The following is a 14,471-nucleotide window of genomic DNA, read 5'->3' as shown; positions in this document are numbered from 1 at the left end:
AATGTCTTTTGAGAGCAGAAATTTTTAACTTTGATCAAGTCTAATTCATTAATGATTCTATTGTTTCACTTGTTTTGTCCTGCTTACATTTTCATCAATGGATTAATACATAAACCTGTTTTATATATGTTTCTGTTTTAAAGACACTTTACTTAATCTATATTGTTGATTCATTAACATTCACCTCAGCGCCAACAACATTATAACTCATGCCTGAACAAAGATCATCTAACACGTGGAGTTTCTTTGTAATGTACATTGTGGCCTTTCTTTACTTAAGAACACTAGATTGTACTTCAGAACTATGCTCGGGGGCCATTTTAAATGGTGAAATGGGAAAAATGTGGCACTAAGAAATGTCCTCCAAAAGGACACTTGTTTGTAGTACTAGAGCCAAAATAATTTTTTTTTTTTAAGCTGGGAACTTGCACATTGGGTGACTTGAATTTTTCACCGCTCTGCACATGTCTGCAAATTACTGATAAATGCTATAAGTATCGATTTGGGGGTTACAAGTACATTTTAGTTGGTAAAAGAATTCACAAATTGGAATCAGGGAATGATGAGGATCAACTATATCAAATCTCAAATATAAGTGGTTTGACTTCATTTTTAATCAGAAATCATGAAGACCCACTGTCTTGGCTTTTTCCCCATAGGCAGAGTTGCCATAGGGGTATATCTAGGACAGTTTAATTTAAACTTGTCCCAGGGAATTATAAATAACACTCCATTTTATTTTCAAAATTATTCCCGTTTGTAAGATATATTGTCATACTCTTACAGGCCTACAAGAATAAACTGTGTTTCTTTCCTAAAAATCATAATATTTCAAGTTTTCTCTGGTATTTGGTAAGAGTTTGGAATGATTGTTGGTTGAGGGGAATGAAAAGGATGATTGAGTATAAAATGTGTGATCCTGAAAAACATCATATTAAATTAGTAAGCATATTTTGAGTTAGCACATCATCAAGGCAAATATATCACAATGCAGCATTTCAGATTTTTTTCCAAATTAAAAAAAATCCTCTTTAAAGAACTTAAAGCTAAAGCTTAAGGAAACAGGTAGAACTGGAGTATTTATGTATTTGTGCTTTTCTAGAAATTGACCTGCCTATTGTGGATTGAAAGTATCTTCCTTTTCCCTGTCCAGAGGCAACAAACATTGTCATAAACTAATTGGCTACTAGAAGGAACTCCTTGAAGTAGATTAGTTAGAATCTGCCAGTTTAAGAAGTATAGCTGAACCAAGACATGGAATGTTAAATTGGCTGCCTAGCAACGCTGGTCTACCTGTAGGGAAGCAGGCCTAGAAGGCTCTATGTTGCCTCAGGACACAGATGCCTTATGTTGGTGGGAATGAGCAGAACGGGATAGACTGTTGATCCCTGAAATGGGAACCTACTGACTTTTGACTTTTTTTGTTGTTGTTGTTGTTGCAGTTCTGCCGTTTTATTTTTCCTGGGATACTCAAGGGGATGTGGGAACAGCCACAGGTGTGGTGAGGGGAAGCCCCATCTCCCCCCCTTGACTTTAAAGAGAATAGAAAAATTTACCACCTCTATATGGGGAAGTGATACAGCACCCTGTGTTTTCAATATGCTGACTTAGGGCTGGTAATCTGATTAGAAAAGGGGAGTAGGAAACTAGTCCTGAGTTTGTGCTTACATAAAGGGTACACTGTTTTTACTTAGATTATTACATTTCTTTGTGGTAACTTTAGTAGGGATGAGTGACTGTATATTAACAGTGTGTAAAGCTCCTCAGAGGGGATTCCTGGGTGGCTCAGCGGTTTAGCGCCTGCCTTTGGCCCAGGGCATGATCCTGGAGTCCCGGGATCGAGTCCCACATCAGGCTCCCTGCATGGAGCCCGCCTGTGTCTCTGCGTCTCTTTCTCTCTGTGTCTCTCATGAATAAATAAAATCTTAAAAAAAAAAAAAAAAGCTCCTCAGACATTCCATTAGAGGTACCACTAAAAATGCAAATCCCATTAGGTAGACTTGATTTCGGAGGCTTAAGATTTTGTATAGTGATCTAGTAATTCTGTATGAAATGAAGAAATTAATATTATGAGAGGGTGGAGAAACTGATGAGTGGTTGGTTGAGTTGTTTTTTGAAGTAAGGGAGATGGCAGTGGCTACCCATAGGGGCAAGAGGAAGCACCTTGGGTATGCACAGGGAAGATGCTTTGTACATATCTCTGCAATTCTTGGTAGGTAGAGTACAGTGGTACAGCCTAGTCTGTTTCTGTACTTGGGAAGAAAATAGGTGTCCCCATCTGAGATCGCTTACAGTACTATAATGCGTAAAGTGTGACAGGATCCCTCTTCACATCTTGACCAGGACAAGACACGTAGCCACCCCCCTTTCTGGCAGGCACAAATGGAACCAAGATGACAGAAGAGGGCCTTTCGAAATGCAACACCAATAAAGGCAAGACAGGATGGATTTTTTTGTTGTTTTTCCTAAAGCATACCGCAGCTCTGAAACAACTCCCTAGTTTTTGATAGAATAAAAGTCTTAATTGTTTAACAGACGTTCAACTAGGAAAGTGGCTCCTATCACCCAATTTCTTCTTTAAAGAACAAAAAGAGAGACAACTGCATCCTCATGTTTGGGTCCCCAGGAATTGAGGATAAAAGCAGAAAAGCCCAGTGTGATTGTGGACAGACCCGTACAGTGAGCCACCCTTCATAGCATAGTTAAGGTCATTTCTGTATATACTGCACTAAGGGGCTTGATCCTGGGGTAAAGAACTCTTCTGCACTTTCCAATATACGGTAGACTGTATATGTAATTGAAGCAAAGATTTATTTTCTAATTTATTGTGACATTCTGCCTTTCTGTATTATAGGCTCAATGAAAGTGCTGCATATGCTTGAGAGTCTTTCATGTACCATCATACATTGTACTTGGGGCCGTGACTACAGAGGGGATGTTAACGGCTTTCAAGGACCCTTCAGTGGGAAAGAAGATTGTATTTAAAAATTAAAGTGCCAAAGAATAAAGTGCTAATGGGAAGGTATGAAAACAGTTAAGGGAGCAGAGAGGAATATACAGCAGCCTCAGGTCCACAATTTTGCAAAGTTCAGGCTGGAATGCCAACTCCTATAAGATAAAATTGACCTGACCTGGGTCAAGGACTCAGGCTCAGTTTGTGTGTTCTCTCCAGTTTGATCACACTTGTGCCTCTGAACTGGATTTTTATGGTACCTCTTTCAACTGCCTCTCCTGCTGCCCCATCACCCTCCAGTGGGTTGGTACTGTACCGTGTCCACTTTGCTTCACTGGTGGTGTCCAACTCAGTGTCTGTGCCTGCCCTACTTTTCAACACTCACAACTCTGAGTTATTATGAAAAGTACAATTTTAGTTTTGTAGTCTTTATTTAAGAAGGTAACAGAAAATGTTATTCATTTCAGAAAACATTTCATGAAAAATATTGGACTTGTTTTTCTAACTTCATGGCCTTGAAGTTATGTTTTAGTTATCTTGAGGGTAGTCTTACTGGAAGAACTCATTCTTTAAATGTGCCAGATAAATTAGGTATCATTTTATTAATTTTCTCAACCACTGAATTAATAACTCCATTATTCATAAGAGATATGTAGACTTTTAAAAGAGAAATAAATACCATAAATCTTATGACTCATCCAGAGGATGGTACCTACATGCAGCTGTTCCACTCCTCTCAGCATCAAACACCTGATGGCAAGTTCAGCTGTGTCAGAGGAAGGTGCTACAGGCTGAATCATAGCTATTTCCTGTGAGGTATGCATTAAAGGTCAACTTTACCTTATTTCCTGTGAGAGTGTTAGAGACTTAAAAATGGTTAGAAGTAGAGATGATTTTAAAATCTGGTGCACATCCCTAGCTTTTGGACAGTATATACACTTTTAAGGAGGTCAACTTCCTGAGTCTCAATTTCTATCACATTCAATTTCCTAAATTTGATTCCTCTGAGAATGAGCCTGGGTATAAATAGCTGCAGGTGCTTCAAAGACTTAAGGCTTCTCTAGTTTTTGCCTGCATTGTATATACATTTTTAGAAACATGAAGCTTACCAAAATATTTATATTTCAGCCCATGTTGAGATACTTTGAACTTTAGCCAGTTTGGGGATATTTGGATCCATTTTGGAATAGTCTGAATGCCAGGCATCAGAAGTAATGTGGGAGAACTTATGATTCCCTTTTTTTTTTTTTTTAAGATTTCATTTATTTACTTTAGAGAAAGACAGTGTGAGTAAGGGGAAAGAAGAGGGAAAGGGAGAAGGAAATTCAAGCAGACTCCGCACTGAATACAGAGCCTGATGGGGGCTTGATCTCATGACCCCAAGATCATGAACTGAGCCAAAATCAAGAGTCTGACACTTAAACTACTGAGCCACTCAGGCATTCCAGTTATTTTCTTAAATGTAAATGAAAATTTTGATAGACTATCGCATTTTTTCTAGACACACTGGATAAAATTCATGTGTTAAAATCATACTTGATTTTTTTCAGATTTAGTATATTTCATTCCATAAGGTAGCTTGTGGCATATTTATTCCTATTGTAGCTTAGTTGAACTGATATCATCTAAAATGTTTAATAATTTCTATTGTCTATTTAAAAAGAAATAAACATATTTAGACTTATGTTTAATATTTTAGATGTTAATTAAAAATATGCAAGTGGGTACATATTTTTAAAAGCTTCTTCTAAGAGTATTTAAGGAAAATATTTGGAAGACCACTGTACTAGAGCTCTGCTATACAAGCCAATAAAATATCATGGTGGAAAAAATACATCAAAATATCAATAGTGGTTTCTTTGGATTATTGAGTTATGGTTATTTTTTCTTCAATTTGCTTTTCTATAACTTTCCATTTTTTAGGATGAGTATATTATATATGATAATTTTAAAACATTGAAAAATTACAAAACACATTAAGGACAAGGAAAATTTTATTTATTTATTTATTTTTAAATTTTATTTATTCATGAGAGACACAGAGAGAGAGGCAGAGACACAGGCAGAGGGAGAAGCAGGCTCCATGCAGGAAGCCCGATGTGGGACTCGATCCTGGGACCCGGGGATCATGCCCTGAGCTAAAGGTGGATGCTCAAGTGCTGAGCCACTCAGGTGTCCCAGGACAAGGAAAACTTTAAATGAAGGGATCTAAAGGGGATGATATATGTCTACTGATGTACACATTTCATTTTGCAAATGAATTCATTTGCACAATTTTTGCACAAATTTCATTTATGCAAACTTAACTATAAGGGGCAGGAATGTGGAGAGTTTTTGTTCTCATAGAAGAAAAATGAATTCTTTTACATTTTTAAATATAGACCTTATGCCTTTGTGACTCAAGGAAAGTAAGGCCAATGAAAAATGCAACAATATAATTACTTTTTAAATTGAAGTAAAATCAACAAATAAAATTATATATATTTATATATATTTCAAGTGTACAACATAATGGTTTTATATATATATATGTGTGTGTATACATATTTATATAGTGGATGATGAAATGATTACCAAAATCAAATTATAAACACATCCATAACTTCATATGGTAACTTTTTTTTGGTGAGAACACTTCAGATCTATCCTCTTAGCAAATTTCAAGTGTGTTATACATTATTATTAACTATAGTCACCATTCTGTACATTCAATCCTTAGAACTTACAACTAAAAGTTTGCACTCTTTAACCAAGATCTCCCCATTTCCTTTACCCCATAGTCCCTGGCAATTACCATTTTACTCTGTTTCTATGAGTTTGACTTTTTCTTGGATTCCTTATATAAGTGATACCATACAGTATTAGTCTTTCTCTTTCTGGCTTATCTCATTTAGCATAATGTCCTCCAGATTCATCTATGTTGCAAAGGACAGAATTTCCTTCTTTCTCATGGCTGAATAATATTCTGGTGTGTGTTTCTGTGTGTGTGTATGCTCAGGTGCATCATATCTTCTTTATCTCATCAGACATTTAGGTTGTTTCCATATCTTGCTTATTGTATATAATGCTGCAACAAATATGGGTGTATAGGTATCTTTTCAAGATAGTGATTTCAATTCTTTTGGATATATACCCAGGAGTAGGATTGCTGGATTATATGGTAGTTCAATTTTTAATTTTTTGAGTATACTTCATAATGTTTTCCATAACAACTACATTCCCACTATAAGGGATCCCTTTCTCCATATCCATAACAACATTTTTTTTCTGTTGTCTTTTTATATAAGCCATCCTAACAGGTGTGAAGTGATAGCTTATTGTGGTTTAGAGTTGCATTTCCTTGACAATTAGTGATGTTGAACACCTTTTCATGTACCTGTTGCCATTTGTATATATTTTCTAGAAAAATAACTTTTCAGTTCCTTTGTCATTTTTTAATCAGATTAGTCCTGGTAGGTTGTCTAGGAATTTATTTTTTCTAGGTTATCTATTTTGTTGGCATCTAATTGTTCATGGTAGTCTTTCACAATTCTTTGTATTTCTGCAGTATCACTTAAAATGTTTCCTCCTTCATTTCTGATTTCATTTGAGTTTCTTTTTTCATTGTCTAGCTAAAGTTTTGTCAATTTTGTTGATCTTTTCCAAAATCATTTCTTAGTTTCACTTTTGATCTTTTCTATTTTTCTAGTCTGTATTTCATTTATTTCTATTTTGATCTTTGTTATTTCCTTCCCTTTGCTAACTTCAGGCTTAGTTTGTTTTCTTTTCTAGTTCCCTGAAATGTATAGTTAGGTTGTTTACTTGTGATCTGTCCTTTTTCTTAATGTAGGCGCTTATTGCTATAATAATTATTATTAACAATGAAGCTTGTTATCATTAATTCTTATTAATAATATTGGCTTTGATGGAAAATTTATGTCATTTGCTAAAAAATAGAAGTTATTAGAAGAAAAAAGTTTTTCTCATCCATTCATTACTGTCAGTTGATGGGAAAAATATTTATGAATTCTTTCATGATGTTCAAGATAATTTCAGAGAATTTTTCAGATAGAGAACAATAGAACTCAGCATGATCACAGCACACATTCATCACTCTGTTGCAGAAGCAGATCCTCTCCTTCTCCTGGCCTTCACATAATATTCTAATGGAGGTTCACATTGTAAGGGTGATTTTAGGCTGTTTCAATTAGCAAAGATATCAAAAAGATATTTTACTGTTCAAATTCATTCATGAAAACAGTTTTGAAAGTTGAAAGAGTGAGGATCCCATTACATGAACGCTAATGATTTTCAGTGGTTTTCATTGCCACTGCTCATCTCTATGAAAGAAAAAATCTGAGACTTAAGAGGACTTTAGAATAATTCAATTAACATTAAAAAAGCATCATTTAAATACTCATCTTCAATTTGCAAGTGTGTGCTCAGAGTTTTTTGTTTGTTTGTTCTGCTGGTGCACCCAACAGTGATTATATTATGCTTTCAGGGAAACCATTTTAATTCTTCACACTTACTAGCTTCTCAAAGTGACATTTCAATTTAGTGCTAAAAAGAATTCAGGAAAGGTCTTGAAAATTCAGTGTGTAAGAAAACATACTAATGAACAACATCATCTGAGACACATTCCATGAACAGTTCCAGGAGAAAATTAAGTCATGGAGGTTCATGGGCAGGCCTAAATCCTGCTCCTGTGATTCATGTAGTATTCAGATTACCATTACTTTAGCTTTATCTGAAAAAGTCACATCCAAAAAAATCACATTTCTTATATGCTAGTTTTACTTTTCCTAATACACACTAAAATAAGCAGATAACTATTGAATGAAAGTATTTGTGTACAATTATATACATATTATTATACATCATTATTTATATATATATATAAATATATAAACATCTATATATATATATAATTGGAGTTCGATTTCCCAACATATAGTATAACACTCAGTGCTCATCCCATCAAGTGCCCCCCTCAATGCCCATCACCCAGTCACCCCATCGCCCTGACCACCTCCCCTTCCACTACTCCTTGTTTCTTTCCCAGAGTTAGGAGTCTCTCATATGTTGTCAACCTCTATAATTTTTCCCACTCATTTTCTCTCCTTTCCCCTATAATCCCTTTCCTACTTTTTATATTCCCCATATGAATGAAACCACATAATGTTTGTCCTCTTCTGATTGACTTACTTCACTCAGCATAATATCCTCCAGTTCCATCCACGTCAAAGGAAACGGTAGGTATTCATAATTTCTAATGGCTGAGTAATATTCCATTGTATATATATAGAGAGAGATAGAGACCAAACTTTCTTTATCCATTCATCTTTCGATGGACGCCGAGGCTTCTTCCACAGTTGGCTATTGTGGACATTGCCGCTATAAACATCGGGGTGCAGGAGTGCTGGTGTTTCACTGCATCTGTATCTTTGGGGTAAATCCCCCGTAGGGTAGTTCTATTTTTAACTCTGAGGAACCTCCACACAGTTTTCCAGAGTGGCTGCACCAGTTCCCATTCCCACCAACAATGCAAGAGGGTTCCCCTTTCTTCACATCCTCTCCAACATTTGTTATTTCCTGCCTTGTTAATTTTCACCATTTTCACTGGTGTGAGTTGGTATCTCATTGTGGTTTTGATTTGTATCTCCCTGATGGCAAGAGATGCGGAGCATTTTCTCATGTGCTTGTTGGCCATGTCTGTGTCTTCCTCTGGGAAATTTCTGTTCATGTCTTTTGCCCATTTCATGATTGGATTGTTTGTTTCTTTGCTGTTGAGTTTAATAAGTTCTTTATAGATCTTGGATACTAGCCCTTTATCTGATAGGTCATTTGCAAATATCTTCTCCCATTCTGGAGGTTGTCTTTTAGTTTTGTTGACTGTTTCTTTTGCTGTGCAGAAGCTCTTTATCTTGACGAAGTCCCAGTAATTCATTTTTGCTTTTGTTTCTCTTGCCTTCATGGATGTATCTTGCAAAAAGTTGCTGTGGCCAAGTTCAAAAAGGGTGTTGCCTGTGTTCTCCTCTAGGATTTTGATGGATTCTTGTCTCACATCTAGATCTTTCGTCCATTTTGAGGTTATCTTTGTGTGTGGTGTAAGAGAATGGTCTAGTTTCATTCTTCTGCACGTGGCTGTCCAATGTTCCCAGCACCATTTATTGAAGAGATTTTCTTTTTTCCAGTGGATTGTCTTTCCTGCTTTGTCAAATATTAGTTGACCACAGAGCTAAGGGCCCATTTCTGGGTTCTCTATTCTGTTCCATTGATCTATGTGTCTGTTTTGTGCCAGTACCACACTGTCTTGATGACCACAGCTTTGTAGTACAACTTGAAATCCAGGATTGTGATGCCCCCGACTCTGGTTTTCTTTTTCAATATTCCCCCTGGCTATTCGGGGTGTTTTTGGATTCCACACAAATCTTGAGATGATTTGTTCCAACTCTCTGAAGAAACTCCATGGTATTTTGATAGGGATTGCATTAAATGTGTAAACTGCCCTGGGTAACATTGACATTTTCACAATATTAATTCTTCCAATCCATGAGCATGGAATATTTTTCCATCTCTTTGTGTCTTCCTCAATTTCTTTCAGAAGTGTTCTGTAGTTTTTAGGGTATAGATCCTTTACCTCTTTGGTTAAGGTATCTTTACCTCCTAGGTATCTTATGCTTTTGGGTGCAGTTGTAAATGGGATTGACTCCTTAATCTCTCTTTCTTCAGTCTCATTGTTAGTGTATAGAAATGCCACTGATTTCTGGGCATTGATTTTGTATCCTGCCACACTGCCGAATTGCTGTATGAGTTCTAGCAATCTTGGGGTGGAGTCTTTTGGGTTCTCTATGTACACTATCATGTCATCTGCGAAGAGGGAGAGTTTGACTTCTTCTTTGCCAATTTGAATGCCTTTTATTTCTTTTTGTTGCCTGATTGCTGAGGTTAGGACTTCTAGTACTATGTTGAATAGCAGTGGTGAGAGTGGACATCCCTGTCATGTTCCTGATCTTAGGAGAAAGGCTCCCAGTGTTTCCCCATTGAGAATGATATTTGCTGTGGGCTTTTCATAGATGGCTTTTAAGATGCTGAGGAATGTCCCCTCTCTCCCTACAGTCTGAAGAGTTTTGATCAGGAATGGATGCCATATTTTGTCAAATGCTTTCTCTGCATCTATTGAGAGGATCATATGGTTCTTGTTTTTTTTCTTGTTGATATGATCAATCACATTGGTTGCTTTATGAGTGTTGAACCAGCCTTGCATCCCACGGATAAATCCCACTTGGTCATGATGAATAATCTACTTAATGTATTGTTGGATCCTATTGGCTAGTATCTTGTTGAGAATTTTTGCATCTGTGTTCATCAGGGATATTGGTCTGTAATTCTCCTTTTTTGTGGGGTCTTTGTCTGGTTTTGGAATTAAGGTGATGCTGCCCTCATAGAACGAGTTTGGAAGTACTCCATCTCTTTCTTATTTCCAAACAGCTTTAGTAGAATAGGTATGGTTTCTTCTTTAAACGTTTGATAGAATTCCCTGGGAAGCCATCTGTCCCTGGACTTTTGTGTCTTGGGAGGTTTTTGATGATTGCTTCAATTTCCTCCCTGGTTATTCGCCTGTTCAGGTTTTCTATTTATTCCTGTTCCAGTTTTGGTAGTTTGTGATTTTCCAGAAATGCATCCATTTCTTCTAGATTGCCTAATTTATTGGCGTATAGCTGCTCATAATAAGTTTTTAAAATCGTTTGTATCTCCTTGGTGTTGGTGGTGATCTCTCCTTTCTCATTCATGATTTTATTAATTTGAGTCTTTTCTCTCTTCTTTTTAATAAGGCTGCCTAATGTTTTATCTATCTTATTAATTCTCTCAAAGAACCAACTCCTGGTTTTGTTGATCTGTTCCACAGTTCTTCTGGTCTCTATTTCATTGAGTTCTGCTCGAATCTTTATTAATTCTCTTCTTCTGCTGGGTGAAGGATCTAATTGCTGTTTTTTCTCCAGCTCCCTTAGGTTCAAGGTTAGCTTTTGTATTTGAGTTCTTTCCAGTTTTTGTATGGATGCTTGTATCGCGATGTATTTCCCCCTCAGGACTGCTTTTGCTGTATCCCAAAGATTTTGAACGGTTCTATCTTCATTCTCATTAGTTTCCATGAATCTTTTAAATTATTCCCTAATTTCCTGGCTGACCCTTTCATCTTTTAGCAGGATGGTCCTTAACCTCCACTTCTTTGAAATCCTTCCAAACTTCTTCTTGTGATTTGGTTCTAGTTTCAAAGCATTATGGTCTGAAAATATGCAGGAGACGATCCCAATCTTTTGGTATCACTTAAGACCTGATTTGTGACCTGGTATGTGGTCTATTCTGGAGAAAGTTCAATATGCACTTGAGAAGAATGTGTATTCAGTTGCATTTGGACGTAAAGTCTGTAAATATCTGTGAAATCCATGTGGTCCAGTGTATCATTTAAAGCTCTTGTTTCTTTGGAGATGTTGTGCTTAGAAGATCTGTCAATTGTAGAAAGCGCTACATTCAAGTCACCAAGTATAAGTGTATTATTATCTTAGTATGTCTTAACTTTGGTTATTAATTGATTGATATATTGGCAGGTCCCACATTTGGGAAATAAATATTCATGATTGTTAGATCCTCTTGTTGCATAGATCTTTTAAGTATGATATAGTGCCCCTCTTCATCTCTTACTACAGTCTTTGCGATAAACTTTAATTTATCTGATATAAAGATGGCTACCCTTGCTTTCTTTTGAGGACCATTTGAATGTTAAATGGTTCTCCAACCTTTTATTTTCAGACTGTAGGTGTCCTTATGTCTAAAATGAGTCTCTTGTAGACAGCAAATAGATGGGTCTTGCTTTTTTATCCAGTTTGAAACCCTGCGCCTTTTGATGGGGTCATTAAGCCCATTCACATTCAGTTACTATTGAAAGATATGAATTTAGTGTCATCATGATACCTATTCAGTCCCTATTTTTGTGGATTGTTTCCTTGGACTCCCTCTTTCTATTACAGAGTCCCCCTTAATATTTCTTGCAGAGCTGGTTTGGTGGTCACATATTCTTCTAGTTTCTGTCCATCTTGGAAGCTCTTTATCTCTCCTTCTATTCTTTTTTTTTTTTTTAAATGTTTTATAATTTTATTTATTTATTTATTTATTTATTTATTTATTTATTTATGATAGTCACAGAGAGAGAGAGAGAGAGAGAGAGAGGCAGAGACACAGGCAGAGGGAGAAGCAGGCTCCATGCACCGGGAGCCCGACGTGAGATTCGATCCCGGGCCTCCAGGATCGTGCCCTGGGCCAAAGGCAGGCGCCAAACCGCTGCGCCACCCAGGGATCCCTCTCTCCTTCTATTCTGAATGAGAGCCTTGCTGGATAAAGTATTCTTGGCTGTATGTTATTCTCATTTAGGACCCTAAATATATTCTGCCAGTCCTTTCTGGCCTGCCGGGAGTCTGTGGAGAGGTCGGCTATTAACCTAATACTTCTCCCCATAAAGGTTAGGGATCTCTTGTCTCTTCCTGCTTTAAGGATCTTCTCTTTATCTTTGGAATTTGCAAGTTTCACTATTAAATGTCAAGGTGTTGAGCCATTTTTATTGATTTTAGGAGATAGAGATCTCTCTGTCTCCTGGATCTGAATGCCTGTTTCCCTTCCAAAGTTAGGGAAGTTTTCAGCTATGTTTTGTTCAAATACACTTTCTGGTCCTCTGTCTCTTTCCACACCCTATGGAACCCCAATTAAACGTAGATTTGTTTTTCCTTCTAAGGCTGTCATTTATTTCCCTTAACCTATCCTCATGATCTTTTAATTGTTTTTCTCTTTTTTCTTCCGCTTCCTTCCTTGCCATCAACTTGTTTTCTAGGTCACTCACTCGTTCTTCTACCTTGTTAACCCTCGTTGTTAGGACCTCTGGTTTGTATTGCATCTCATTTAATTGATTTTTAATTTCTGCCTGATTAGATCTAAATTCATGAAGTCTCTTGAATCCTTAATGCTTTTTTCTAGAGCCACCAGTTGCTTTATAATTGTGCTTCTGAATTGGCTTTCTGACATTAAATTGTAATCCAAATTTTGTAACTGGGAGAGAAGACCGTTTCTGATTCTTTTTTTTGTGGTGAGTTTTTCCGTCTAGTCATTTTGCTCAGTGCAGAGTGACCAAAAACAAGTTGTACTGGAAAAAGGAGAAAAACAGAGAAAAAAAGCGGGGGAGAAGCATACAGAAAACAAAAACACAAGGGGGAGTATCCTCTGATTCTATATACTGTAAATCCCTCGACTTCCCCTGGAGCTTTCCAGCACTGCTTTGTCAATAACTTGCTCTTCCCCTGCCCTTCCAGCTGGTCTTTTGGGGGAGGGGCCTGCTGTGCTGATTCTCAGGTGTGTGCACCCAGGGGAGCTGCCCAGCCCCCTGCTAGGTGCACGGCTCAGTGGGAGCTGTTTATCCTGTGAGGCCCCTGCTCAGTCCCAGGCACAAGGTGACACCAGGAGGAACAACAACAGTGGTGGCGGCCAGCTCTCCAGCTCTGGAGTCTGCCCCCGCAGTAACTACCACAGCTCTCAGTCCACAGGGGCCTGGATGCTCCGGGGGCGGTAGCCGCCCATCTGCACAGCTCTGGGGCGCCCAGCGGCAGGAATGTGTGCTCCCGGCCTCCACCTGTCCCGGGGGAGCGCCGATCCTGGGCTGTGTCCCCGGCGCCCTGTGCTCCCGGGCCTGAGCTGCTGGAATCGGGCTCCGGGGCCGCTCAGCCCCCTCTGCGGAGCCGCCGCCCAAGCTGCTCCCGGGGCCCCGCCGGGCGCGGGCTGCAGCCCATTAGGGAGCTCGGCCAGGTGTGTGGCGCACTCTTCCCCCGGGGGGGCAGGTGCTCTATTAGTGCCCCTGGGAGCCTGAGGGCATCCCCGCCCCTCCTGGGATCCTGCTCCAACTCCCTGCAAGCGCCTTTCAGTCCGGGAAGATTGGTGAAACTCCTGCTTCTCCAGTCCGGGGCTTTCGTGTCCTGGGGGCACTCGCCGCAGGGCCTTAGCCCGGCTCCTCGCGGGGCCCCTCCCCCTTGGATGCTTTTTTTATTTCTTTATTTTTTTCCGTCTTCCCACCTTGATAGAGAGCGAACTCTTCTCACTGTAGCATTCCAGCTGTTCTCTCTTTAAATCTCAGGCCGAATTCGTAGGTTTTCAGGATGATTTGAAAGTTATCTAGGTAAGTTGGTGGGGACAGGTGACTTGGGGACCCTATTCTTCCGCCGTCTTGCCACGCCTCCCAAGATTTCATTTCTTTTTTTTTTTTTCCAAGATTTCATTTCTTGATGGTTGACTAGTATTCCATTGTATATCTATATCTATATCTATATCTATCTAGATATATATACTACATCTTCTTTATCCATTCATCTATCTGTGAACATCTTGCCTCTTTCCATAGTTTGGCTATTGTGGACATTGCTGCTATAAACATTGGGGTGCAGGTGCCCCTTCAGATCACTACATTTGTATCTTTGGGGTAAATGTTCAGTAGTGCAAT

General features: G+C 38.4%; 2 long non-coding RNA genes across 4 annotated transcripts in view; both read left to right on the top strand.

The window, feature by feature from the left end:
* The window catches only part of LOC140630474 (uncharacterized), a 137,368-nt gene that overhangs the window by 109,893 nt on the left and 13,004 nt on the right, over positions 1-14,471 (top strand). The gene's annotated exons all lie outside the window — the stretch shown is intronic.
* Positions 1,285-4,531, top strand: LOC140624894 (uncharacterized). Its single transcript, XR_012024333.1, has 3 exons — positions 1,285-1,496; positions 2,344-2,433; positions 2,855-4,531. It is a non-coding gene; the product is annotated as an uncharacterized lncRNA (long non-coding RNA).

Source organism: Canis lupus, chromosome 3 (assembly GCF_048164855.1).
Source record: "Canis lupus baileyi chromosome 3, mCanLup2.hap1, whole genome shotgun sequence".
NCBI lineage: Eukaryota > Metazoa > Chordata > Mammalia > Carnivora > Canidae > Canis > Canis lupus.
Note: the sequence above shows the minus strand (reverse complement) of the source record. Positions and strands in the feature narration are given on the sequence as shown.